Source organism: Halichoerus grypus, chromosome 5 (assembly GCF_964656455.1).
Source record: "Halichoerus grypus chromosome 5, mHalGry1.hap1.1, whole genome shotgun sequence".
Classification (NCBI taxonomy): domain Eukaryota; kingdom Metazoa; phylum Chordata; class Mammalia; order Carnivora; family Phocidae; genus Halichoerus; species Halichoerus grypus.
In genome coordinates this window covers 99,339,826-99,366,610 of record NC_135716.1, presented here as the reverse complement: position 1 = coordinate 99,366,610, position 26,785 = coordinate 99,339,826, and the positions used below count along the sequence as shown (strand labels likewise).

The window sequence follows — 26,785 nt, the reverse complement described above, 5'->3', positions numbered from 1 at the left end:
GCATCTTGAGTAATGTTAATCCTCATATACAGGTGGAAAAGCCCCATTTTATAAATGAGAAAACTGAGATTTGAAAAGGTTAATGACTTGCTCTAAGTCACAATAACTAATAAATAATAGATGTTGATTTATCACATATTTGTAAAGTTAATAATAATAAATTTTTATTCAGTATACTCTACTGGGCATTGTATAAGTATATAACATGTGTAAATTTAATCTTTGAATGAAAGCTTGAGTAGATTTAAGAAGGATATAAATACATTGCCCTTGAGTTTTCAGAGTTTTTCAAAGCCATACTTTTTTCTTTTAATGGAAATGTCTTTTGTTAGTTAAGTAAGCACTTGGCAAAAGAACTTTGCAGTCATTATTGATGCTCCTTAGCTTGGGTTGTCATAAAGCCAATCAAAGGCTTTCACAGAAATAATGCTAGAACAGATTCCTCTGGGCTCCATAGAATCAGAGGCATTGGGCTATTGACAAATTGATACCAGAAAAGAACTTTGAGATCTCTGGAGAAAAGGTAGCCTGCAATTTCACAGTGTAACTAATGGGAGAGCTTTACTGTGAAAATAAAAGATTATTCATATAGTTGTGTCTGAAATGAGGAAGGCAGTTCTCAAATGTTGCTTCTGCTGGTTTTCTTGAATGGAAGTCCACAATTATCATAGGAAATCATGGGTAAAGTTCTCATTTCCATTTTAGAATAAATAATGTCAAGGAAAAAAAAAAACCCTCAATACTAGATTCTAATATAAATAATTTCAGGAAGCTCTAAATTCATGTTTATAATGAAGTAGTTACTAATCTATAAAATAAGACACTATGTTCAGGAGATATGCAAATCATATTCCTTGTTAATATTCTGGACAGCTTAAAATGTTTCTCTCTCAGTAATATGTTTACTCTAACTTGACCGTGTGCTTCTACCTTCACCTGCTCATGAGCAGCTCTGCTCCCTTGAGAAAAAATAGAAGTGGAACAACATTGAGGTGACATTTGCCAAGGTCAACAAAATAAACCCAGTACTAAATCTATTTTAAAATCATTCTCTTTTGAATTGCAACCTGGATGAACATAAAAACAAGCGCATAGTGTAATTTTCCCCCATATCTATGGCAGTATCTTTGATCTCTGTTCTATTTAGCTGAATCCTCCAATCTTGGTACAGGTCTGTCAGTCTCTCAACCATAGAGGGCTGATCATAGAAACGACCAGCAACAAAATCTATAGAAATATCTTAAATATCTAAAAAATTGATCAAATTAACCAATTTTAAATATGCATCATGTTTTTGCCAGTCTGAAATTTTCCAAAGCCATCATGGAGTCCTCCATATAGGCAGGCTGACCTTTTTTCCTACCAAACCCATACCCTCATTTATTGATATGGCAAAAATAAAATGAGCCATTTCAAAGGGGTTAATCTAGACATATATCCTTTGGCCCAGTAGTTTATGTATCAAATTCTGTTTTCTTGAGTGGGTGGATTTTATGGAGTATTTTAGAGCTTTTTTAATTGAAGTATAATTAATCTACAGTGTTATATTAGTTTCAGGTGTACAATATGATTCAACAATGTATTTCTCAGTACTCATCAAGATAACATCTTAATCCCCTTTATCTATTTCACCCATCCCCCCACCCACCTCCCCTCTGGCAACCACAGTTTGTCCTCTGTATTTGAGTCTGGCTTTTGTTTGTTATTTTTCCTTTGTTCATCTGTTTCTTATATTCCACATATGTGTGAAATCATACGGTATTTGTCTTTATCTGATGTATCTCAATTAGCATAATACCCTCTAGGTTCATCCATGTTGTTGCAAATGGCAAGATTTATAGCTGAGTAATATTACAGTGTGTGTGTGTGTGTACACACACACACACACACATATATATATATATATATACCACTTTTTTATACAGTACATGCATTCCATAGTATATATATATCTGTATATATACATACACACCACATCTTTATTCATCTATCGGTGGATACCTGGGTTGCTTCCATATCTTGGCTATTGTAAATAATGCTGCAATAAACATAGAAGAGCATATATCTTTTTGAATTAGTGTCTTTGTTGTTTTTTGGGGTTTTTTGGAGGGGAGGTAAATACCCAGTGGTAGAATTACTGGATTGTACAATAATTCTATTTTTAATTTTTTTGAGGAACCTCCAAACTGCTTTTCACGTTGGCTATACTAATTTGCATTCCCACCAACAATGCATGAGGGTTCCTTTTTCTCCACATCCTCACCAACACTTGTTATTTCTTGTGTTTTGATTTTAGCCTTTCTGACTGGTGTAAAGTGATATGTCATTTTGGTTTTAATTTGCATTTTCCTGATGATTAGTGATGTTGAGCATCTTTTCATGTGTCTGATGGCCATTTGTATATCTTCTTTGGAAAAATGTCTATTCAGGTCCTCTGCCCATTTTTAATTTTTTTTTTTTTTTTTTTTTTTGGTGCTGAGTTGTGTAAGTTCTTTACATATTTTATATTAACCCCTTATGGATGTATCATTTGCAAATATATTCTCCAATTCAGTAGGTACCCTTTTTGTTTTGTTGATGGTTTCCTTTGCTGTGCAAAAGCACTTTATTTTGGTGTAGTCCCAATAGTTTAATCTTGCTTTTGTTTCCCTTGCCTGAGGAGACATACCTAGAAAAATGTTTCTATGGACAGTGTCAAAGAAACTACTACCTATTTTCTTCTAGGAGTTTTATGGTTTCAGGTCTCACATTTAGGTCTTTAATCCATTATGAGGTTATTTTTGTGTATGGTATAGGAACGTATGTTTAGTTTCCTTCTTTTGCATGTAGCTGTCCAGTTTACCTAGTCGCATCTGACACTGCCTTTTTTCCATTGTATACTCTTGCTTCCTTTGTCGTAGATTAATTGACTATATAAGTGTGGGTTTATTTCTGGACTCTCTGTTCTGTTCCATTGATCTATGTGTCTGTTTTTGTGCCATTACCATGCTGTTGTGATTACTACAGATTTGTAGTGTATGTTGAAATCTAGGTCTGTGGTATCTCCAGCTTTGTTCTTTCCCAGGATTGCTTTGGCTATTCGTGGTCTTTTGTGGCTCCATATAAATTTTAGGATTATTTATTCTAGTACTATGAAAAAGGTTGTTGATATGTTGATAGGGATTGCATTAATTCTGTAGACTGCTTTGGGTAGTATAGACATTTTAATCATATTTATTCTCCCATCCATGAATTGGAATATATTTCCATTTGTTTGTATCATCTACAGTTTATTTAGTCAGCATTTCATAGTTTTCAGACTACAGTTCTTTTTCACCTTTTTGGTTAAGTTTCTTCCTAGGATTTTATTCTTTTTGGTGTAATTGCAAATAGGATTGTTTTCTTAATTTCTCTTTCTGCTTCTTCAGTGTTGGTGTATAAAAATGCAACAGATTTCTCTATATTAATTTTGCATCCTGCAACTTTACTGACTTCATTTATCAGTTCTAACAGCTTTTCTGTGGAGTCTTTTGGGTTTTCTACACAGAGTATCATGTCATCTGCAAATAGTGAAAGTTTTCCTTCTTTCTTACCAATTTATATGTCTTTGACCTTTTCTTCTTATCTGATTGCTGTGGTTAGAACTTCCAGTACTATGTCAAATAAAAGTGGTCAGAGTGTACTTGTCTTGTTCCTGATTTTAGAGGAAAAACTCTCAGATTTTCACCATTGAATATGATGTTAGCTGTGGGTTTTTCATGTATGATTTTTATTATGTTGAGGTATGTTCCCTGTAAACCTACTTTGTTGAGAGTTTTTATCATGAATAGATGTTGTATTTTGTCAAATGCTTTTTCTGCACCTATTAAGGTGATCATATGATTTTTATCCTTTCTCTTGTTAATGTGATGTAGCACATTGATTGATTTGGAAGTATTGAACCATGCTGTATCCCTGGAATGAATCCCACTCGATTGTAGTGAATGATTTTTTTAAATGTATTGTTGGATTTGGCTTGCTAATATTTTGTTTAGGATTTTTGCACCTGTGTTCATCAGCGATATTGGTCTGTATTTTTCTTTTATTGCAGTGTCTTTATCTGGTTTTGGTATCAAGGTAATGCCCACTTCATAGAATAAATTTGGAAGCTTTTCTTCCTCTTCTATTTTTTGAATAGTTTGATAAAAATAGGTATTAACTCTTTAAATGTTAGTACAACACATCTCTGAAGCCACCTGGTCTTAGACTTTTATTTGTTGGGAGTTTTTTTATTACCAGTTCAATTTCATTGCTAGTGATCAGTCTGTTCTATTTCTTCCTGTTTCAGTTTTGGAAGATTATATGTTTCTAGGTATTTATCCATTTCTTCTAGATTGTCCAATTTGTTGACATACAATTTTTCATAATATTTTCTTATTGTGCTTTGTATTTCTGTGGTGTCAGTTGTTATTTTTCCTCCTTCGTTTCTGATTTTATTTATTTGAGTTCTCTCTCTCTCCCTCTCTTTTCGATGAGTGTGGCTAAAGGTTTAACAATTTTGTTTATCTTTTTTACAAAGAACCAGATCCAGGTTTCATTATTTTTGTAGTTTCTATTTCATTCATTGCTGCTTTAATCTTTAATATTTCCTTTCTTCTACTAGCTCTGGGCTTTGTTTGTTCTTCTTTTTCTAGCACCTTTAGGTGTAAGGTTAGGTTGTTTATTTGATTTTTTTTTCTTGCTTCTTGAAAAAGGCCTGTAATGCTATAATCTTCCCTCTTAGAACAGCTTTTGCTGTGTCCCAAAGATTTTGGACCATTGTGTTTTCATTTTCATTTGTCTCCATGTATTTTTTTTGTGGGGGGAGACAGTTCTGTTTATTGTCAATGAAGAAACAAAGTGTGGAGGTGCTCTATACAAGTGGTAATGAGATACAAAAGAGGGGTGGGATGGAGAGGAGACATAATAATACACAGCATTATTCTGAGTGAGCTCTAGCTCTTCATTTTAACACTTGAACCAAGGAGAGAAAGACAGCCATCATTTTTCACTAAGGCTGCAGAAGAATGGAAACCCGACTCAGTTTATCAGCTGCTACAGGGTAGGCAGAGAAAGAGGCTATTTTAAGCTGATGTAAGAGGCCACTGGTGGTCTGTTGGGAGCCCCCATCCCCAGAGCAGAATGAATGCTGAAGGTGGTCCACAGCTGCAGTGGTGGCTGGTCCCGGCTCCCTAAGTCCTGGGCTTCTCTTGATTCTCAGTGATAGGTTTGTCAGTCAAATACAGTTGGCCGAAGTGGACATGTCAGTGAATTCCTCTAGTGTCTCCTTTGACTTTGTTCACTAGGGTTTGAATTTCTGTGGGATCCTTTACATTCTTAATTTCTCTAAAGCAACTGTCTTATCCTCCTGACAGCATAAGTTCTATAATTATAGGCGCTGAAATGCTTGCTCTCTCAGCATCACCTAGTACAGAACTAACACTTGTGTATAGCTGGAGGCTGCCGTTTTGGAAAGAAAAATAAATAAATAAATGGGTCCTCTTTGAGGAGGTCCAGAGTTTAACCTAATCCACAAAACTTCAGTCTATGCAAAACCATGAACAAAATAAAGTAAAATGCAGCGGGGCTCAGTCTTGCCAGCAGGTGGGGCCTCGGCCTCGGTGAGCGCTAGCCCTCCATGAATTGTTTTATTTCCTCTTTGATTTCTTGGTTGATCCATTCATTATTTAGTAGTATGTTATTTAGTCTCCATGTATTTGTAATTCTTTCCAGATTTTTTCCAGAGCTTCTTGAAACATGGTGTGATTGTCTTTTTAATAATGGAATCCTATGGGGTGTACATTTCTGTAAGGTCTTCCTGCCTGGAAGAAGGCACGTTTGTAACTGAGCAGGAATCTATGGTAATTCGAATGGAGCAATACTAGTTCTGACAGGACTGGCCCTTGGCCAAGCTATGAGGTAGCAACACTTTCTTTTTTTTTTTAAAGATTTTATTTATTTATTTATTTATTTGACAGAGAGAGACACAGCGAGAGAGGGAACACAAGCAGGGGCTGTGGGAGAGGGAGAAGCAGGCTTCCTGCCGAGCAGGGAGCCCGATGCGGGGCTCGATCCCAGGACCCCGGGACCATGACCTGAGCCGAAGGCAGATGTGCAACGACTGAGCCACCCAGGCGCCCCTAGGTAGCAACACTTCCATTTGCTACGTACTCTACACCTGGTCTTTACAACTGTCCTTCATGGGTTTCACCTTCTTAGTGCCTTAAGTGGGAATTGGGAACCTCTAAGTGGGGAGGGGGGTCTTAATAGGAATAGTTTATGCTGCTACCCCTTCTAGAAACATCTACATTTTTATAGGATCACACAAAGAAGTAAATGACTATCTGCTAATAAAATTTTAAATGGTGAGCCATCCATTTTAGGTCAAGGATTACTTTCTACTCTCTCTTCTTTCTGATACAACACCCAAGCCACTTTGCAATAGCCTGCTGTATGAGAGTCCAACCAGGGAAGCAGAACTAGTCGGAGATATATATTAAGAAAAGTATTGCAAAGAATTGGTTTATATGATTATGGAGGCTGGCTAGGCAAGTCAGAAATTATAAGGCAGGCTGTCAGAAGGGCAGGCTTGAACTCTCAAGCATGTTCTGAAGTTCCTCTCCATAGACACAATTTCTTCTTCTTCAGGAAAGCATTGACTCTGCTCTTAGAGCCTTTCTGTTGATTGGTTTAGGCCCACCCTGACTATCTAGGATAATCTCCCTTACTTAAAAGCCAACTCTTTATGGACTTCAATTATATCTATAAAATACCTCCATAGCAACACCCAAATTAGTGCTTGAATAACTGGTGGCTGTAGCTTAGTGAGTTGACACTTGAAAAAAACCATCACATCTGCTTTTTAAGAAAATTAAGAAAACCGTTTTCAAAGTGTTTAGCTATTTAGGTGTCTTACATAAAAATATACTTTAAGACTTAAAGGAAGTGAAGTTAAAGGGGTATTAGAGCCTAAAGAAGATAAATAAATAATTTCTCTTTTTGGGGGGGCATGTCTATGTCCTACTTCAAAATTCAAGTGAGTGACAAATTTCAGTACCCATGCAATATTTTATATATCTTTATGATCATCTTGGAGATGATTTAATAGGATAATTTTACAGCCTTAATGAATGACAAATCAACTAATTACAAGCAAAAATTATTGTTACTGATGATGTTGGTAAAAAAGTAATTACTTAAATGGCAGATAGAGTATCATTAAGGTTAATAACCAGATACAAACTGAACTTAATTATTGATGCTGATAATCAAAACCAGTTGGAAATTAATTAATTGGATGTACCATTTGGTATTATTTATGTTTTGTTTTAAAAACAGCTATTATAGGTCAGGTTTAGAAAACACATTGTAATTTATCAAGTAACCTTTGCTGACCCCAAAATAAAATAATAGACAACTGTTTTTCACATTATAAAATATATCTAGGCTCTCAATTCCTTTTTTTTTTCTTTTGGAACTTTTTAATAAGAGTAGGCAATTAACAATGGGGCCATTATTACTTGTTGCACCATACAAATATTGAGTGTCCTAACCCACATTTTAATAAGACAAAATTTCATTATGTTGAAATGTAGACCTTAGTATATGAATAAAATCAGATTGACTGGTCTTACTTTGTCAGTTCAAAACCAGATACATTTTTTAGCATGACATTTCTGTATTTTCAAATCAATACCATACTCTGTGCCCTTTTTAATATTTAAAAATATAAATGGCTGGGTTATTGATGTTTGAAAATGCTCAGCAAATATTTAAATTTTTTTTCTCATTACGTACGTGTTTAACTACAACACTTGCTGATTTTCTCTATCCATTCTGTACCAGCTCTGAGTTTTGGACTTAGATTCCTTCTATCTCCTAGCAAACATCTCTTTTTCCTCTCCACTGGCCTTTCACAGTCTTCTCAAAATCATTGGCAGAAGGCGCTGAAAGGAGGTTTAAGATTTGGGATTAAGGTTTTTCTTCCTTCAACGTGTCTGGCTGCCTCAAAGACACTGGGTTGTTTTTGAGTCTCCAAAGCTTGCATTGGTCTGCTATTGTGTGCCCCAGCAGGGGCTCAGAGGCTCTCTGGCAGTTCTTTGCCAAGCTTCTGTGGGGCTCTGTGACTGCTGTAGTTCTCAGCATTAGTCACTACACACCTGCTGCGTCTGTCACTTTATACTCCATTTACCCGCCCCTCATAGACCTAAGTGACCACCCATCTTCTGAAGACCCACAGTATTTCCAGAGACTCTAAAGTGACAATGATTAACCTTGTCTGGGTCAGTATGGTTGCCCAGGGCTGAACTATACTCATCACTGATTTTCTAGTCTCACTTGCACATAGGGACATAGAAATACTTTTATCAACAGCCTGGATTTTTCTGGGGGAGTGGGGAAAGGAAGGGAGATGGTGGATGAGGGATCCAGGAGTCTTTAGAACCAGATTTTAACTTATTCTTCACTCTCTTGCTTTCCTTCCTTTACCAACTTGACAATCTAGTATATATGCTATTTATTTGCTTTAGCTGTTAAATGCTCTTCAGATAGCCACTTGACTATACAGCAAGCATTTTGCTTGTTGCTTGTTTAATCCTCAGACAGTTATGAGGTAGGTATTATTGTCCTTATTTTAGTCTTGAGAACACTGAGACTCCAAGAAGTCAAATAGTTTTTTCTGTCATCACAAAGCTAGTAAGGACTGAGGTGGGGCTCATCCCAATTCCAAAACCTATATTCTGCGAGGAGAATTCTTGGAGACGTAACAATAATATATTAAAAGCTAACTTCTAATGAGTGCCAACCATGTATGAGGCACTATTATAAGAACTTCTAAATGTGCTAACTCATAACAACTCCAATAATTAGGTAATGTGATTGCCCTATTTTTCAAATGAGGATGGTGGAGCACAGAGAAGTTATATCATTGCTTAAAGCCACACAATTAGCGTAAATCTTGGCAGTCTGGTTTAAACTTCTTATGTTTAACTTGTATGCTATGGCATAATTCACGAAGCCAAAATTCCAGAATCCAAGACTTAAAATTGTCTTAACTATACTATCACTAGGTAAGAAAAGTGGCCAATCATTTGGTTCAGCCATTCTTAGAATGTGGCAACCATTGGCTTTGCTTTTTAAAAGTTGTCCTAAAAGGAAATGGAATTTTGGTGAAATCAATTTGATTAAGGGTTTGCCTTAAATTATAGACTGCTTTTTCCATATCCTCTCGCTGGGGACTTTCATAAACATAAATTCACTAATTGATACTTGAAAAATACAAAAAACAAAAACAAAAAACCCCACCGTAGCATTTTTAAAAGCAATAGGTACTTGATAGAATGCTTATGGTATGTTAAAATAATTTTTCTTGGAAACTCTAAAGTAGAGAACTTGGTAGTATCCTTCTGCAATCTCTGTACTATGAACTTGACTTTTGAGAACAGCTGACTTTCTAGAGAAATCACCTCATTCAGAAGAGAAGACTTTTCTGTTTCCAGATTGGTATGAGATTGGTACAGGAGAGCTCAGTAATAAATTAACTGGTCCACAGGAACATCATAATGGCTCTGTAGTAGGAATTGAAATTATACTTCACTTCTAAGCCATTATATGATATTTATCAAAGAATAAAAGTAGCAGCGCTTTAAAGATTTACTGAGATATATCCAGCCAGGATGCATTTTTTTCAGTGCACCTTAAAAATCTCCTCATAATTCACTGTTCTAGAGGTCTTTTCCATTTTCTATTTATTATCCATTTTCTATCTATTTCTATTTCCTTTACCGCTTTATGCTTTTTAATTTTTTTTTTATTTCTAGGGTTGGATACAGTATAGTCTAGAATACAGAAAGACTTGAAATTCTTTAGAAATACCAATTTTGGTGTGCCTGGGTGGCTCAGTTGTTAAGCGTCTGCCTTCGGCTCAGGTCATGATCCTGGGGTCCTGGGATCGAGCCCCTCATCAGACTCCCTGCTCTGCGGGAAGCCTGCTTCTCCCTCTCCCACTACCCCTGGCGATGTTCCCTCTCTCACTGTGTCTCTTTCTGTCAAATAAATAAATACAATCTTAAAAAAAAAATACCAATTTCAAAGCCTTGGTTGAAAGGGATTGATGTTTCTCTTTTTCAGTGATAGATGAATTGAATATCCCATACTTCTGTTTGTTTGTTTTTATCTGTTTGTTTGTTGTTTAGGGCAGGGAAGAAGTAAAGAATTGGGCCAATGTTTCTTTGACAACGAAATATGACCTACAACACTGCTTTCCCTGAAAAATTATATGCCAAACCCCGCATCTTTCAATAATGTTCCAACACACCTGCTACCTTGGAAGTAAAGGTTTTACAGCTCTCTGGATCTTAAGGAAGACCATACCTATCTGGTGAAAGTAGTGTGAGATGTTTAAGAAGTTCTTAGTTAAAGCAATGAAACAAAATGAGAAAATAATCATAGCTCTTTATTCTTGCCCACCATTCTAAGATAGATAAGCAAATCTTAGGCATCAAAAGACTTCATTGTCACATTGAGTGTTTATTCTTAGTCCTGGAAGAGAGATTTGAATTTTAGAATTCATTTTCTGTAGAATTTAAATCTTGTTCTAATTCCTTCAGAATTTTCTGATCTTGATGAATCAATACATTACACTAGTCAATACTACTATTGGGAGAAGAAAATTGAGTCCTGTTCAGGATTAATGTGGCATAAACAGTAATATCTCACTGCAGAAAGGTATGTCAAGATCGTTTTTATTTGATCTTGAGATTTCAGTCTTCTAAACAAACAAATTTAATCCAATCACTACAACAATATTTGAATAGTATCTGCATGTGAATCATCTCTACTTAATGATGGCATTTATTGGGTGTTTTATGCTACATTTTCTGTTCTTTATAATAACCCTGTGAGGTACCTATCATTGTCCTCAATTTATAAATGAATAAAAGAATCAAAGAGGTTCAGTAACTTGTCCAGGATCCACACTGCTAATGTTTTGAGTTGAATTCCCTGAATTTCCACTGTGGAATCCAGCAATTTGGTTGGATGTTTGCCCTTTAGCTTATTGTGCTAAAATACACATGCCTTCTTGCTTATTTTCTTAATTCTTTGCTTTTTCATCTCCCTCCTTCTTCTCTGACCCTTCTTAGAAGGACTTTTATTCTTCTGTAGAAACTCTAGTAAGCTATAGACAATTTTTATTGCTAAAGCTTTCCCTAAACCCTCCCTGTCCCTGCCCTTGCAAGGCCGATTTTTATGGCCTTCCAAAGTGCTCCCAAAACTTCTTGTCTATGCCTGTGAGAGCACTGTGCTATGATCTCCTGTTTGTTTGTGTAGTCACCTATTAAAGCAAGGACCTCACTCTCTGCTGGGATGTTTTTAAGAAATGCCAATGTTTGAATCCTACCAAAGTTATTAAACTTCAAGTTATTACACTTGAAAGCTTGGGCTTTCACTGCCAATAATTAATGGCTGACTGTGACTCAAAGCCAAATATATGATTCCAAATGCTGTTTTCTTAACCATTATACACTACTGCTTTGCAGACAGTCTTGAAAAATGTAAATATTAAAAATCAATCATTTAAATGTATTTGCATATTCTGTTTTATAACAAGATTCTTTTATTTTTAATTTTATATTTAATATTTCTAATAATTAGAGACTTTTATGGTCTAGGTGAAATGGAAGTAAATTTGAGCTTGTTTTCCTTGAAGCGACTACGTTTCACAGGCTTAAGAGATGACGGATGCTTTCACAAAATAAAAAGCACTTGAAAAATATACTAAACAAATTAAAATGATATTTAAAAAAAAGAAATGCCAGGGTTTGGGGCCTATCTTTGGAGATGAAGTTCACAGATTGTTTAATTGCTCAGGTAATTTTAATGCAAATTCAGAGTCGAGAATGAAATATTAGCCTATACATTTTTCAAAGGCAAAGATAATTCAGCCATATTCATAGAATTTAGTACCATCCCTGATACATAACAGGTACTTAATAAACAGTGGTTGCTTGAATGAATGAATAAATGAATGAACTTCAAAATGTTGACCTATATTTTTGCAATGTAAATATTTTATTTTTTTACTTGACTAATATATGGTTGATAAATGCATGAATGCTGGAATATCGCTAAGTATTCAAGAGCACTTATAATATTGGCTTCAAATTCAGCTAGTGCTTTCTGAATTTCTCAACTAAGTTGTACTTGCCCAGCAGACCTCAACACAGTAGTTCTTCTAGAATGCTTCATAAAAACTCCAAACTCAAGAAGAAGCAATTTATTGGGATGACTGAAGTACAACCATACTGCAAGCAGAGTGTGAGGTTTCTTTTCAAGTCTATCCTGGGGTTTGAAGGATCTCTACCTACTGGTATGTTCTATCTTGCTCATTTTGTGATGGAAAGCAAGAGGCATGATAGAATTCAACAACCTGAAAAGGGATCCTGGTCCTAGCACACACCAGGCTACTGCCTTGGGCAACTTAATAGGAGAAATTGATTATTACCCTAGGTAGCCATCAGGATATGACTAGATTTCTTAGAGCTATAAGAACATTAAGTGGGGTTTTCAGAACTGTAATATATACTTTAGGTCTCACTTCAATGGCAATCAATGCTCAGAGTCTCCCTTTCAAAGCACTGGAAAACATGCTGGTGTAATTAATGTCACTGAGGTATTGTTTTTCCCTTTCCTTTCTGTTTGTTTGTTTGTTTGTTTTCCTAAGAGAGTTAGGCAAGTTACAAGACAGATGTCTTCTATGAAAAACTATTATGTAATTTGAAACAAAATGCCAGTCTCTAATTATAGTGAGGTATTGGGGGACAATGAGTAAATTTGCTTGAATGAGATCAATCATAGAAATTCTCTAGGGGAAAAAAAAAAGAAAAGAAATTCTCTAGGGCACCATATTTCAACTTGGCATGCAAATTCCAAACTCATTTACAATATGCATGGTGAGAACCACAAGAAGTTCTAAGGCCAGTTTTGGAAAGATTCATAACTTTGTCAGTTGGTTATGTTCTGCATAGGATCATAAGTAATTTTAGTGTTGACAAGTACAGATTCTTGCTGGGGGCGGTTTGAAATTAAATTCAGCAATTCAGTACAAATCAATAGCTACTTATTGAGGACCCTCTATTTTCAAGGCCGGGCACTGCGAGGGAAAGGAAGTTGAGTAAGACAACGTTCCTACCCTCAAAGAACTTTCTGTGGCATGGGAAAGCTGCAGCTTTTGATTATAAAATAAAGTCTTGTTGCAAAGAAACTAATGGTTTATAGAGTAGAATGATGGTAGGGGATAATGATTAAGGGAAAGCCAAATGGTTGCCCATTCCCTGTGGATACCCTTTTCCCCCCATTCAACTGCACTCAGCAACTCATTTGATAAGGGAGATACTGGAGTTCCTCCTTATCTGTGGGGGATATGTTCCAAGACCCCCAGTGGATACCTAAAACCATAGATAGTACTGAACCCAATGTTTTTTCCTAAACATGGTAAAGTTTAATTTGTAAATTAGTCACAGTAAGAGATTAACAATAACTCACAATAAAGTAGAACAATTACAACAATATACCATAATAAAAGTTATGTGAATGTGTTCTCTCTCTCTCTCTCAAAATATCTTACTGTACTCTACTTACCCTTCTTCTTGTGATGATGTGAGATGACAAAATGCCTATGTGATGAGTTGAAGTGAGGGGAATGACGTAGGCATTGTGACATAGTGTTAAGCTACTATTGACCTTCTGATGATATGTCAGAAGGAAGATGTCATCTGCTTCCAAACTGCAGTTGGCCAAAGGTAACCAAAACGTCAGAAAGCAAAGCCACAGATAAGGGGGGTCTACTGTATACATTATTTGTTTCTGAAATTGGAGTAAAAATCACTAGGCATTTTCACAGACATGAAAAGCATACCTTTACTCTTGGGATGCCTGGGTGGCACAGTCGGTTAAGCATCTGCCTTTGGCTTAGGTCATGATCCCGGGGTCCTGGGATTGAGCCCCTCATCAGGCTCCTTGCTCAGCACGGAACCTGCTTCTCCCCTCTCTCTCTCTGCTGCTCCCCCTGTTTGTGCTTTCTCTCTCTCTCTGTCAAATAAATAAATAAATAAATTTTGAAAAAAAATCACTAGGCGTTTTCATAGACATGAAAAGCATACCTTTACTCTAAGTATCTGAATCCAAGATGCTTTGGAGAAAGAATTTCACTGAATTAACTCTTATAAATAACTCAGTTGTATTGATTTTCAACTAAGGAATTTAAGGGTTGCCTATACTCATTTATTAGCAAAGTGCAAATCTTAACATCACCATTAAGTGCGTTAGTTGACAGGAATGAATTGCATGTACTCTTACAGTAAAGCTCAAGGACGCTATGGTGCTTATCTAAATGGGAGTATACTGAAAATCTGTAGGTTAAATACAGCACTGTACTACATTAGGGAATTCATTAAAATGGATAAACAATATAATTGTTCATAATTTATATTTGCAAAGGTTTCTAATTTTCATATACCACACCCAGGTTGCCTCAATTGCCATTTCCTCCCGTTATTTCCATTCAGTTCTTATTGCCATTTGCCTAGTTTGGTGCCTTTTTACCTCTCATTTGAACAAGCATCCAAACTCTAAAGGAGAGTTTCTTAGCCATGGAGCAATTGGCGTGTGGAGCTGGCTAATTCCTTGTAGATGGCTGTCCTGTACATTGTGGGCTGTTGAGCAGCATCCCTGGCCTCTAACCACCGGAAACCAGTAGCACACACCCCCAGTTGTGACTAACAAAATATCTCCAAGCATTGCCAAATGTCCCCCTGGGGAGCAAAATTGCCCCAGTGGAGAACCATTCATCTAAGGCAATTTTCTAAATATTCTTCCTTCGTCTCACCTCTATTCATGATAGCTGCCATTTTAATGGTTTTAATCCTTGCTTTCATTATGTTACTCATGTGCTCCCAAACTTCCAGTGACTTTTTACCTAGTTTTCAGGCCTTTATTGCCCTTACCCCATCCTTTTTAAGTTTCATTTTCAGCAGAATACTACCTGCACCTGTTAACAAGTAAGAGCGTTACAGAACCATGAAAAGCAGTTTCCTGTTCCATTCCTCTCTTCTCTCATGTCTAAGGCAACTTTAAGAAGACTGTTTTTAATTTACTTGTAGCAGTTTTCTCCATGGTTCTAGGTATAGTTACATTTTTGTTTATTTGACTTATCAATTTTAGGCAATATCTATTGGCTCTTTGTTTTAAAGATGGGGTTATACCTCGGGTATATAATTTGCCTTTTCCCCTCTTCTTTCCATTTCTTGACATGTGATTATTTGTAGTCATACATGGTAATCTTGAAAAAATAATAAATTATTGGTCAACCAACTTTCAAGAGCACATTGTTGCACCCTCTGAAGCTGAGTGGGATAGAGAGACCCAGTTAATATTTCTCAACCCTTCTGTTTAGTAAGATGAGAGCTTCACTGCTTTTTTTTTTTTTTTTTACTTTTACTTTCCCTTTTCCATATCCCACCTTCTGTTAACTATACTTTTATTTACATTATCATTTACAGTGTTGACATTTTCATTCTGTTTTGCGAATACAACAAAGTCTTCTATGCTATATTCTTAGGTTGACTCTTTAAGTTGAAAGCCAGTAAACCAAATTTACATTATTATGACTATGCAAACATTTCTCACTGTCAGGTCAAGTACAGAACTATAATTTTAATTTCTTCTCCATTGGTCCAATGGCATAATCCTTGAATCACTTGAAGGAGAAAGATCAGTGCTAGTGTCACATAACTTCTTTCTTCAACTGTCATCAGCTCTGAAAAATATGGCATATTTTACATTGATTCATAAACAGCCCATATTTTTCTTGAGTTTTTTTTAGTTAACATCCATCACCATACATAGTTACAATTTTTTCTTATGATAAGTACTTTTTAATTTTTTTTATTTTTTAAGTTATTATTTTAATTCCAGTTGGTTAACATACACTGAGATATTAGTTTCAGGTGTACAATATAGTGATTCAACACTTCCATACATCATCCAGTGCTCATCACAAGTGCACTCCTTATCCCCATCACCTATTTAACCCATCCCCCCATCTACCTCCCCTCTAGTAACCATCAGTTTATTCTCTATAATTAAGAGTCTGTTTATTTCTTGTGATAAGAACTTGAAGATCTACTATCTTGTCAAATTCTGAACATACAATACAGTATTATTAACTATAGTTACCGTGTTGTGCATTAGATATTGTGAGTTTTTATTTGCTTTGTTTCTTGCGCTATTTGTCTATTTTTCTTCACATTTCCTCACATTTATCATGCGGATCGATCTCTTTTCCCACATGCCCAACTCCACGCTTAGGGCTTCTTTTCATTGTTTTCCTAGGTTGGACCCACAGTTTCCTGAATCCTATGTCTTTTTAATTTTTGTTTTATCTTCATTTTGCTAGAGTATAGGTTCAAGCAACTAACAAAAAAAAGTGGATTGTGTGATTAAAAATTTACCTCTTCAAAAAAAAAAAATCTTCCCTCTTCTACTCTCACTGTGATTGATAGGTTGAACATAAAATTCTAAATTAAAAATATTTTTGTTTATAATTCTAAAGGTATAGTTAGACATAGGGCTTCTGAAAGGGATACAATTTTTTCTTTTCTTGACATATTTTTTCTCTCTTGTGGCACTAAGTTAGACCATGGTAACATACAATACCAAAATCTTAGTAGCTTGTCACATGTTAGCTGTGGGTATCTCTATCTTGGCCTCATTTGTCTTCTAAGTATGGAATCTAGACTAAAGAAGTATCCCTACCAGGATGCTCAACTCTTGACAAGAGAAAGGAACTATGATAGAACCAAATGTTGAGACTTAAAGCCCCTGCTTATATTATTTCCACTCACATTCAAACCAGTCACATGTCCAAGCCTGACACCAATGGAGCAGGATTCATTCCTTCCTAGAGTCTTTCTTCTCTAGCATCCCCCCCCCCCACCCCATCCCATAGGAAGGAGCCTCAGGGAAGGGCCCTGAGGGATGGGCCATATAGAGAGGGAAGTGAATAAGTAGGAACAATAACATAATATACCACATTTTAGAATTTTAGAACATCCTCTTTATTCTTGGAGTTCTGAAATTTTATGATTATGTATTGAGATGGTTATTTTATTCATCCATTATGCTGGGAACTTGGTGGATCCAAAGACTCATATCCTTCTTGTGGGAAAGATTCCTCAATTATTCTCCTTCCTGTTCTTCACTCATTCTTCCTAGAAGTTGAACACCTGAATTGCTTTTATATGTATCTTTTATCTTTTTTATTTTTAGACATATATTCCATTATTTTGTCTTTTTGCTTTATGATATATTTCAAGGCATTTATTTCCCGCTGATCTTTAAAAAATTGACAATAATAAATTATTGTTTTGATTTTTATTTTCTCAAAATATTTTTTAAAGATTTTATTTATTTATTTGACAGAGAGAGACACAGCAAGAGAGGGAACACAAGCAGGGGGAGTGGGAGAGGGAGAAGCAGGCTTCCCGCGGAGCAGGGAGCCTGATGCGGGGCTTGATCCCAGGACACTGGGATCATGACCTGAGCTGAAGGCAGACACTTAATGACTGAGCCACGAGGCACCCCTATTTTCTCAAAATATTTTGTTCTTGTTTTACAAATATAAAACGTTCTTGAATCTCTGAGTAGATGAATCTGATTATTTTAATGTCCTTTTCTATTTCCTGAATTATCTCCATTTCCCTGTGTGTACTTCTTGATTCTCTTTTCAAGAATTTCTGACTAGAAGCACTATGAGGGAATAGGCCTAGTTTGGCTTTAGGAAATAGCATGTCTGGTGATGACTGTCTGATACGCAAGAATACCAAGGCTCCACTATGAGACTACAGTATCCACACAGGAGTCTTACCTTTGTCCAGACAATTAACTGAAGGTTTTTTTCTAACTCTTACCAGCTACACTCCAGAGAGTGCCATATATTTTCCTTTCCAAAGACATGAACATGAATTGATACCCATCCTTGGGAACAAGATAGGAAATGCAGTAAAGTGCATGCTTCTCTTTAAAGAGCCCATTAAGAAATGAAAATGTATTTGCATTTCTATAAGGTTGTGAATTTCACAAAACTTGTATTTTATACTGGTATGGAAGACTCAATCAACCCTTTGACTTAGTAAGCATAATAATTAAGCTGGTCTGCTTCTCTGTGCTCTTTCCCAATGTCAGTGTGAATGTTAGATGATTTGATGAAGGGCCCTAGAGCACAAGCTTTCACATTTTTTTAATCTAAAATTAATGGTAATGCATTTTACATTAAGACTCAGTAAACACATATAAACATAAATATGCATTTAACAGAAATAAAAATTCACAAAATGCCATACTATATACAAACCAATTTATATCTTTCTTTATATTTCAGATATTAAAATTCTGATCAAGACTCACTAAATGTATTTTATGACTCATTAACAACTTTATAGTATATAAAACAGTACTATCGAAATCCTATGAAGTAAATAAAAATGTTCTCTGGGTTTTCAAGTAAATGTCACAAATTACCAACTCTAAAGATATTTCTTTTATTTTTTAACATTATTTTAAAACTCGGAGTCTTATTATGTGTGTTTTACATAACAGCTCTTAGCAAGCTTTGTTATCTGGGTATTTTCTCCAAAACTCAAACTTAGAGGAAAACCTACCAAGCTAAAATGCAGAAGTGACCCAATGATTGCTTAGTATAATAATGGGTATATGTGGTCATTGTCTTAACTGGGATATTATGTGGTCAGTATTGCTTGTTTTGAGGGGCATGGGATTTGCAACATAGGTCAAACAATTTTCAACAAAAATATTTAAGCACTGTTTCTCGATTTAGGTCCACTTCTATATGTTGAGGTAACCCTAAGGATGGCTGGAAACAAATAGCTCAAGGACAGTGCTGCAGGTTTCCCTCTGCCACGTGGCTGCTTGTGCCTAAAGCTCTCCTAAATATTTTGGTAAAAAAAGTGTATCACATTTGCACAAGATTAGTTGAACACTCTTTAAGATTGATTAAAATCTAGGACTAGCAGAGCAAATGATTCAACAGAAAGCATGAGGCATGTGTAGTTATGTTATACAAGGAAAATAACTCTGTATTCAGGACAACTTTCTTAGAAAAACAGAGACAATGGCAGTGAATTCTAAATCAAAATACACTGCAGTGAAATAACCCATGACTGAAAAGGAACTGTGAGCACACCCATGGTTAACATCAATTGATTATGTGTTGAGTAAATGAGGGTTTGTTTTCAATTGTTATTTGGGGAATTGAGTACCTTTCAAGTAGCAAGAAAGTTGCATAAATGCACAGTTTTAAGTGGATTCTGTCATGCTACTGAAAAATCTTAAAGTGTTGGTTAACTTATATAAAAGAGAAAGTAAAATACTTTTGGGTTTTTTTTTTCCCCTACTAGGGGTTGGGAAGATAATGGCTTTTTAAAGTTTTCCAGAACCCTTCCAAAGAAGTGTTGTTGCAGATTCTTTTAAGTAATAGCCACACAAATAATCACAGATTACAACAGTGTCATACAACTCCATTAACTAGGTGAAGGAAAAATAGCAACATTTTCATTTTAATGAGATGTCAGCTCCCTCCCTTGCTGTACCACGCATCTTAATGTCCTTGCTGTCTACACTGACTTGGGGCTCCAAGGCTCTGTCATTACTTGGCAATTCCTTTCTCTAATTTCTTGTGACACACGGTGCTTAAATCCACAAGAAATGTGAGGTGAGGCAGAGAGAATTCCTGCAGACTGACTTGCTATATGCAGAATGCTCATTTGCATTATTCATTAGATAAGAGCACTGATTTGCATCTCATTCTGGTTGTCTCCTTTAGGTGAAAAAATACTGGAGAACACTCCATATTCCCCCAATTTTTTATATTAATAATAATTATTAGGGGAATTATGCTTGATTGCTGTCCTAGATTGTGTCCTGCACTGTTGGAAATTCCTCTTAAAAAAAATCCTAAACACCCCCAAATCCCCAAACCAATGTGATTTTCCCCTTTGTGTTTAAAATATTTAAAGCTTTAACATTTGATGAAAGATTTGAATACATAAATACATTTTATTGAAATGCAAAACGAGACATTTATTTATGATCTATATCTAACATTAGGAATGGGAAGGAGGAGGGAGTGGGAAAAAAAAATGCAGGCACAAGTACAGCGTTTGAGTCTCCCTAAATCTCATTTTAGAGAAATTTCCTAGCAACAGAACATGCCACAGATTAAAAGATACTGCTGGTAATAAATCCTTCCCCTCTTGATGGTCAAATCCAAGTAATGAAATTTTGCTTCGCATTTTCTCTTCAGAAGCAATGACCAATTAGGATTAAATTTTCTTGGGGCACCTGGGTCGCTCAGTTGGTTGGGCGTCTGCCTTTGGCTCAGGTCATGATCCCAGCATCCTGTGATCAAGCACTGCATCGGGCTCCCCGCTCAGCCGGGAGTCTGCTTCTCCCTCCCCCTGCTCTTGCGCTCTTGCTTGCTCCCTCTCTCTCCCCCGCCCTCTCAAATAAATAAATAAAATCTTTTTTTAAAAAAAGATTATGTTTTCTTATAAGCTTTAACCCCATCATTATCAAAAAAAAAAAAAAATTTATTGATATCCTAATGTGGGTAGAGCTCTGTTGGCCTCTAGAGTTCCTGTGATAGGTACAAGAAAAGCAATAAAATATCCTTCTTTCCTTGGCCTATAGTCTCAATATCCCATGGTCGCAGTAATCTTCTAAGTGCTCGCCATTTCCTTGGCACAGGGGCTGTAGGACTTTATTTATGTACTTGAGCAATTCTCCAGTATTCTGAGGTTCAGGCTGCACGGGGGACTCTGATCTGCAGTCTCACCTTCAGTTGGAACCTCTGGTGCATTGACCAAGGGGAGCAGGACATCTTGTGGATGGCAGCTTTTATTCTTCTCAGGAGAGAAGGGAGCAGAGGAGCCCAAGACTCATTCTCCCGCCAGCTGATTTGTCGCTGTTCAGTTGCTCCCTAAATAAATAATGGCATTCTGTTGAAGGTTACAGTGAATCTAGTGTTGTGGATCAATCACAACATCCAAAAATGAAGTGAAATTTCTATGGTATCAAGGTGACTTGTAACCAGAAGCATGGTGTCTGGCAGGCTGGGATGGTTTGTTTCTGAGTAGAGGTTTCATACAAATTGCACATTGTTTCATCAACACAGCTAACAGAAGATTGAATCGATTCTTTTGCTCTACTTGTCCATGTCTCTCAAGGCCTTTAATTCACTGGTGGAAGAGGTTATCAAAAACATTTATTATCCTTGTTCATGGGGTGCCCCCTCACCCAACTGCTGTTTATTCTTGTCTGGTTCCTGTGATTAATGCTGTGAAGCAAAGCAGCTACTTCTGTTCTTTATGGCTGTGTCTGGCATACTGCAGTGTTTAAGGTTTTCTGGCATCCCATTAAGGAACACCATTTTTGAATAGCCCTCGTTTACAAACGACTGAAACTGGAATCCTGTCCAAGATTTGATTTTTGGCCAGTGACCAGTTAGGTCAACTTCAAATTGTGTTTTTCTTGCAAGCATGATTGTTTAAAGATATTTTTCCACTTCAAACACTCAAAGGTTTTCAAATAATGAAGTTCTTTTTTCACTTATTTAATTAGGCCAGAATGGTGACCTTTCAAGTAACAAACATTAATATTAAAAATTTGGGGCAGCTTATGCTTAGTTGTATTAGTTTCAGATGATTATGTAATTTGGATGACATCAATCTTTTATTTTTGTTAATGTCATAATAGGCTTGTAGTGCCATGCTTCATAAAAATGTCACTGGTAAGCTATTTCAACTATAAAAGTATTACTGTGGTTTCCGAATCCTGAATGAACTAAAGAGGTTACATTTGAATGTCTCATACACATTTCAGAAATAACATGGCCAAACAACAACTGTGATTTACCATTCTGCCCACTTCCCTTCCCTTCACTCAAAAACAATTACTAATCATCTCGGCAAGCGGTATTGTCATTCTCCCATTTGCGTAAGCCAAAAGTCTAGTAGCCATTTTTGGTAAATACTATCAGCCACTGTCCACCCTCTGTCCACAACTATTCACATCCTTTCCACACACAAAAGACATCTGACCCCTCCCTCAAAATTCCCAGGGTCTCATCTTATTACTTGAAGTCCAGGATGCAGTCATCCAAATCAGTTCCAGGGGCCAGTGAGGCTCCTTAGATGCAGTTCTTCTAGCATGGTTCTTTTCAATCTCCGAAGAGCTGTGAGTAAAAGACTCCAATGATCTTCCTCCCATATACCCCACATGCAGTGGAGGGGTCAGGCATAAGATAACCACTATAAATATTCTCGTTAAAAAAGGGAAGGAGGAATAGGAGGCACACAGGTCACTGTCCAACAACAGTTCTGAAATTCAGTTGAGCACATCTTGGCAGTTCCTTGATAGGGCCTCAGATCTGCTTCTTAGCAGTTGCTTTTCCCAGCTGCTGGATCCATCTTCTTCAGCATTTGGTTTTACTCCCTGAGTTATTCTGCCTTCCATAAGAAATGGCCTGTGTTTGTAGCTGACTAGATTAGTCATCCTGTGTCCGGCCCAAAGTAGTTCATGGATCGAAAGACCAAGCCCCTTTCATTTTATGGTGTATCTACTCCTTTCAGTCCAAGCTAATACAGTTCCTTTAAAATTTTTTGGCCTCTGATGTATCAGTACAGAAATCCACTATGTTAGACAAGAGACATGCCCAGAAATCTCTTCAATTTATGCCTTTTTCTCCCATGGACTCCCTGTGAAGCTGCTATAAGACAAACCCTTAAGAGTCTGGGTGCCTATGTTTAAAAAGACATGCTCTTAAATCCAGAAGGCTTTGTATATATTTGAAAGGTTTATGAGGCACCATCTTATATCTTTCTGAAGTTTTAATGAAAAATTTTAGAGTCACACTCTTGTCTTCATCTTAATGATGAGATATTTTCCTAACAGGTCTTTATTTGGTCTTCACACTGAGGCCCTGTCTCACTTTGAGAATCTTCTACGGGGAGACGCTGAATGAACAAGTTTTTTGTTTTTGTTTTTGTTTTTTCAAACCCAGTGAGGCTTTTTATATTTTCTTTAAAGCTTGCTTGAAAGTTGGCCAGGACCTCCTTTCCTTATATCTTTTGTCTGTGCCTTACACATGGCTAAAAGAAACAGTTTGGCACTTTCAGCATCCTGCCTGAGAAATATCCTTAGACAAATTCACCAGTTTATTAGGATCATTTTTTATTTTCCATGTCAATACAGGCAAGGGGGTTGCCAAACTTTCTGCCACTATGAAGCAGAGGTCAGTTTTTTCCTCGCCTCCAGTAACAGTTTCCTCCCTGTCATTCCTGTTTTCACTAAAGTCTCCTTAAGGTCTTTCTAACTTCTACTACCTTCACAAGCTTTCACTTACTCTGACCAACTGTCTCCTTAAGGTCCTTCCAGCTTCTTCCCACTGCCCAATCCCAAATGTTTTAAGCTTTTGATATGGCAGAACTCAATTCTGGAATGAAAATTCTGTTTCAGTTGCTATTCCTTCATAAGAAACCACCACAAAATTTAGTGGCACAAATGATCCTTTTTACTATGCTTAAAGAGTTTGTGGATCAGGAACTAGGACAAGGTACAATAAAGATGGCTTGTCGATTCCATAATATCTAGGATCTCAGCTGGGAGACCTCAACTGCTGGGGGCAGTTTGAAGCTGGGGCTGGAATCATTTTGGGGAGTCTCTACTCACATGTCTGGCAGTTGATGTGGGCTATCACTAGGGACCTCAGCTTGGGCTGTTCGCTGAAGCACCTTCATGGGATCTCTCCATGTGGCCTGAACTTCCTTGCTTCATGGTGGACACAGAGTAGTTGAACTTACTACCTCAAAGCTCAGAGCTTCAAACGTGAATGCCATAGCCAACAAAGTGTGTACCAGTGTCCTAGGGCTGCTGTAACAAAATGCCCCAAAATGGGTGGCTTAAAACAGAAATTCATTCTCCCAGTTCTAGAGGCTAGATGTCTGAAATCAAAGCGTTGGCAAGGCTGTAGTCCTTCTGAAGGCCCTGGGAAAGAATCCTCCCATGCCTCTTCCTGGTTTCTGGTAGTTGCTGGCAGTCCTTGGTGTCCCTTAGGTTTGCAGCTGCACCACTTCAATCTCTGCTTGCCTTGCCACATGGACATCTTCCCTCTGTGTGTGTCTGTGTCTTCTCATTTTTAAGGAGGCCAGCTGTATTGGAACTAAGGTCCACCATAATCCATGATGTCCTCATCTTGACTAATTATATCTACAAAGACTATATCTAAATAAGGTCACATTCTGAAGTTCCAGTTGGACATGAATTTTCGTGTGACATTATTCAACCCAGTGCAAGCTGGAATTATACCGTCTCTATAACTTAGTCTTGAAAGTTACACGGCATCGTTTATGCTGTTCTCCAGTTGGTTGACAAAGGCACATTCGTGCTCGCTTAGGCTGAAAGGGGGAAGAATCAGACTACACTTATTAATGAGAGACTTTCAGGACCACATTGTAGAAGAATGCAGGGTATGAGGTATTGTTCTGCTCATCTTTGAAAAATGCAATCTGCCACATCCTTATCTAGTCCATAACCAAAATCTATTGATTCTTCCCACAAAATATACCCCAAATCTGTCTGCTTACCTCCTTTGCCCCCCACTCATGTAAAGCTGCATAGTCTCCCATCTGAATTATTGCATTAGATTCTTATCTGATCTTTCTGCTCCTACTTGTGCCTCTTCTAACCCATTCACCACCAAGATGCAAGAAGAGAGATATGAAAACTATAAACTGATTCATGTCATTCTTTTTTTAAATCTCCTTGGAGGCTTCCTATTGCATGCACAATAAAATCCTAGTAGCCTAAGAGGCTCTGCATAATCTTTCCCTAATCTGTCTTTCCATGTGTCTCAGTGAAAAGGCATGCCACCTTCTTCTTCCCTATGTACTGTCTCCAGCAACCAGGACTTCTAACCATCCCTGGACCAAACCAACCACATTTACACCTCAAATACTTTCCACGTGTACTTTCGTCTGCCTGGAAATCTCTTTCTTTGGTTCTTTGATAGGCTCACATTTTGCACACTCTAAATTTCATATTAAATGTTAACCTCTTCAGACAATAATGATAATAATAACTATAGCTAGCATTCTTTTGAGTTATCTCAGAATATTTGTCAAAACATTGGCACTGGTCATTCTATCTGAATTATCTGTTTAAATCTTTATAACACTCTAGGAAAGAGGTTCTGTTATCATTCTTATTTTACAAATAAGGAAACCAAGGCTTTAAAGTTTAAGATTTTAAATGATGTTCCCAGAATCATACTGCCATATGTTGTGTAACGTATACTAGGTATTATAGAGTTTAGAATTATACCCAGGGCTGTCTGACTCCAGAGACTGCCTTTTCTACCACTAGACCCCGCTGCCTTTCCAGAAAGATGTGTGCCTTACGTTATTCTTAGACATAGCACCTATTTATTTTCTTCATTTTCTTGATCACTCTCTGTAATTTTTTAAGTATGTATTTACTTATTTATTGCGTATTTTTCTCACTGGTATTGAAGAATTTTTGTTGTTCATAGCTGTATACCAGCACCCAATACAGTGCATGGCACATAGTAGATATTTAATAAATATTCGATAAATAAGTGTAGGGATGTGTTGGCAAATATTTAACCAGCAGTTTTGGATAGGGGCTGGGGACTGATTTGTAGCTCTTTTGAGTTTTCATACTGCCACCACAGGGCTGATTTTAGTCAATAGTTTAACAACCGACTCACAAGATCCCTGAAAATTAAGCACAGAATGAATGAATGAATGAATGTTGCAAAGAACATGGTAGCTCACCTATAGTAACTGGTTTTCGAGTGGGTAGGGTGGTGGGGCGTCCTTCTCTCCACAAGCCCCTGTGGCTTCAGATCCAAACATAACAGGCACGTTGGTGAGGTTTCAGAGCACAGCTGTTATCAAAGCTGCTCAAGGACAATGAAGAGTTAATGCTGTATCTGAGATACTAAATATCTCTACAACAATGTAGTGAGAAACACTGAGACCAGATACTGTCATTTCTTCATCTTTTTTCACTGCCTCAGGTGTTGGCAAGGACACATATGATTCAGAAGCAAGGGCAGGATGACTTTGTTTTATCCTTTATAGAGAAAGGATGGCAGGGGTTGGAGCAAGAAGGAGTGAAAAAAAAAGAAGGGGAAAAAAGCCATTAATATTTCACATTAGGCGTAAAAATGCTCAGTTACAGCTTTGGCTAGGAAGAAAAATCTCCTTGAGAATATTTGTTAGACTTCTAAGCTGACTGATCACACAAAAGACTGATTTATGATTGGCCCAATTATTTACCTTTGTATATAATATGGAATGACATAGGCATTGTTTTTTATTTTACTTTTTTTTTTAAAGATTTTATTTATTTATTTGACAGACAGAGAGCACAAGTAGGCAGAGAGGCAGACAGAGGGAGAAGGAGAAGCAGGCTCCCCGCCGAGCAGGGAGCCCGACATGGGGCTCGATCCCAGGACCCTGGGATCATGACCTGAGCCGAAGGCAGTCGCTTAACTGACTGAGCCACCCAGGCACCCCAGGCATTGTTTTTTAAATCACTATATGCCACTCAGCATTGCTGACAACATTTTATTTGACAGTTCTTAATTTTAAAAACATCAATTGATTTTGTTTTTTGTTTTTTGTTTTTTTTT

General features: G+C 36.9%; 1 protein-coding gene and 1 pseudogene across 11 annotated transcripts in view; one reads left to right on the top strand and one right to left on the bottom strand.

Moving 5' to 3' along the window:
* NTNG1 (netrin G1) overlaps positions 1 to 26,785 on the top strand; it is a 315,517-nt gene that overhangs the window by 27,799 nt on the left and 260,933 nt on the right. The window lies entirely within an intron of this gene.
* Positions 5,190 to 15,168, bottom strand: LOC118533958 (LYR motif-containing protein 4 pseudogene; annotated as a pseudogene).